The sequence below is a fragment of the Dermacentor andersoni genome, chromosome 7 (genome assembly GCF_023375885.2).
Source record: "Dermacentor andersoni chromosome 7, qqDerAnde1_hic_scaffold, whole genome shotgun sequence".
Lineage (NCBI taxonomy): Eukaryota > Metazoa > Arthropoda > Arachnida > Ixodida > Ixodidae > Dermacentor > Dermacentor andersoni.
In genome coordinates, this window is record NC_092820.1 from 7,916,719 (window position 1) to 7,919,825 (window position 3,107).

At 56.1% G+C, this 3,107-nt stretch overlaps 1 pseudogene; it reads right to left on the reverse strand.

Moving 5' to 3' along the window:
- Positions 1-929: 929 nt before the first annotated feature.
- On the reverse strand, positions 930-2,805 carry LOC126535654 (uncharacterized; annotated as a pseudogene).
- Positions 2,806-3,107: the final 302 nt, after the last annotated feature.

A 3,107-nucleotide genomic window follows, 5' to 3' on the forward strand; every position in this document is an offset into this window, starting at 1 on the left:
CGTTGAACGCCAGCCCGCAGTAAGTAGCGACGCTCGCGCACTAGCGTTGCCCGGGGTAGCTGAGTGCTGCAGTAGTCCTGCGGAAAAATAAAGTGGTGGGCGGCTTACTGGTCGACGAGGAGATGACGCCGTTCACGTCCAGCAGCAACCGCTGTCGCAGCTGCCAGCTTGGCGCCTCGCAGTATGCAGCCCAAGGCGACTTATATGACGAGCAGGGTGAGGAAAAAACTTTTACGTTGAGCGGCAGCCCGCAGCAAATAGCGACGCTCGCGCACTAGCGTTGCCCGGGGTAGCTGAGTGCTGCAGTAGTCCTGCGGAAAAGAAAAGCGTTGCGCGTGCTTACTGCTCGACAAAGAGACGACGTCGTCCACGTCCCGCTGCAACCGCTTTCGCAGCTGCCAGCTTGTCGCCTCGCAGAATGCAGCCCAAAGCGACTATTATGGCGAGCAGGGGGAGAGGCGGGCAATTTTACGTTGGACGCCAGCCCGCAGTAAGTAGCGACGGTCGCACACTAGCGTTGCCCGGGGTAGCTGAGTGCTGCTGTAGTCTTGCGGAAAGAAAAAGCGGTGCGCGTGCTTTCTGGTCGACATGGACACGACGTCGTCTACGTCCCGCAGCAACCGTCGTCGCAGCTGCCAGCAAGTCGCCTAGCAGAGAGCAGCCCAACACGACTACTATGATGAGCAAGGGACGGGGCAGGCACTTTACGTTGAGCGGCAGCCCGCAGGAAGTAGCGACGCACGCGCACTAGCGTTGCCCGGGATAGCTGAGTGCTGCTGCAGTCTTGCGAAAAGAAAAAGCGGTGCGCGAGCTCACCGGTCGACCAAGAGACGATGTCGTTGGCGTGGATGGATGGATGGATGAAAAACGTTTATTCAACGGATTTAGAGTTTGCAGGCCAAACATGGCCCTTAACATAGGTGGAGTCCTTATTCTGGGACCCCACTGGATGAAGCTGCTACTCGCGCCCGTTGGACTAGAGCCCTTTGGGACTCCAGCGCCGAGCAATTGAGTAGGGCTGCCTCCCATGCCTCTATAGTGGGGTAAGGGTTGGGGGGAAGGGACGGATTCATCTGACGTGCCCACACCACGTGAAAGTTACCGGAGACTTCCCCACAGTGAGCGCATCGCCCATCAACTTTTTGGTCAAAATGTTTTGCTATTGCAGGACACAACAGGGTGTTTGTCTGCAGGCGCCGCAGTGTTCGTTCATCGGCCGTACTCAGGCCCTTAGCAGCGACCGGGAAAAGCCGATGACGTTCGCAATAGTCTGTCAGAATTTCCGTGAACCGCAAAAGCAGTTGTCTAATCTCTGAGCCGGAAGAGTCTGGTTGAGGTGCCCGTTGGGTAAGCGCTCGGGCGGCCGCGTCTGCAGCATCGTTACCTCTAAGGCCCTGGTGGCCGGGAGTCCAAATAATGCGTTTGGCTGAGGGGTGCGATTCCCTCACGGCTCGCTGTAAAATGCAGTAGGCTAAACGTGATACCTCGCCCACCAGGTAGTGCTCACTGGCTCTGCGCGAATCTGTGGTGATTACCTTCGAATTCGTGTCCGAGGCGGCAAGTGCTATAGCAACCTCCTCGGCCTGCGCGGAGTTGAAATCGCGGTAGGAAAGTCCGTTAACTCGTTGGTCCGGGTGAACTACGGCAACCGTGTAGAATCCAGTGGGCGATGGCCCTGCCACATCAACGTAGTATACATATACACCCTGCTTTAATCCATACTGGTGTTCGAGAGCCCGAGCGCGCGCCTTTCGTGTGCCTTCATGTGTCTGCGTGTCCATGTTGCGCGGGAGTGGAGGGACCCAGAGCTTGTGACGCCAGAGCTCCGGAAGCCTGCATGCCTCCTCTGGAATGCACTCGTGTTGTATGTGCAAGCGGCCTAGCAAGTGGCGCCCGGACACCGTCTGCGAGAGTCGCGTGTATTAGTTCACAAGGTGGGCCTCCTTCAACTCCTGGTAGTAGTTAAGCACACCTAGAGCCAACAACTTAGTGTTGCAGGTAGCCACCGGGAGGTCCAAAGCTCGCTTTGTAACCTTCCTTATGATGGCGTCGATGCGTTCATCGTGCTTGTTTGTGGTTCGAAGGTAGGGTGCGGAGTATAGGATCCTGCTGGTTACGAAGGCATGGGCGAGCCGAAGCGCGTCCCTGCCCCGCAACCCGCCGCGTTTGTTGGGAACGCGGTGGATCATACGTCCGACCTGTTCGCCTATGCGTTTGAGATTGTCGATAGAGGATTCCGGGCTGAGTCTGTGATGGATGAACAGACCTAGGATCCGGATCTCCTCGACCTCTCTAATAGGACCTCCCATCAGAAAGAGATGCAAACTCGTGTTGTCTTTGGGATTGGTTTTAATTATGAAGAAGTTCCGATTTCGGAGGAGCGCATTGGAGACCACAGTGGATAGCATACCTATCGACGATGGAGGCGGCCCGCTGGAGGCGGTCCTCCATTTCCCCAACGCTCCCTTCGGTAGTCCAAATTGGTATGTCATCCGCGTAAACTGCGTGTTGGATGCCTTCCACCCGGGCCAATTGTTGTGGAAGCTGCATCATGGCAATGTTGCAAAGGAGTGGCGACAAGACCGCTCCTTGGGGAGTGCCCCGTGTTCCCATGGTGTATTGGCCATATTCCTCATCCTCGATCCTAAGGAGGGCCTGACGCTTCCAGAGGAAATCTCTGACATAGGCGAATGCCTTGTGCTCGCAATCCGTGGTGCTCAGATTTGCCAGGATGTTTCCGTGACGAACGTTGTCAAAGGCCCCCTTAAGATCCAGCGCAAGGATAGCCTTGTCGTTGTGGCGCATGGCCGTGGGTCATATTATGTCGCGATGTAGTTGGAGTAGGACGTCCTGTGCAGACATATGCGGGCGGAAACCAAACATGGTGTCTGCAAAGAGGCCCTTAGCCTCCGTGTACGGAGAGAGGCGATCCCGAACCATCTTCTTCATAAGTTTGCCCGCACACGAAGTCAGTAAGATGGGCCTTAAGTTGTCGGTATTTACGGTCTTGCTTGGCTTAGGGATGAAAGTGACCTAGGAGGTCTTCCAATCGGGAGGGAGTGGACGCCCGTCCAAGATCTGATTAATGTACTCAAGCAAGTGAAGGC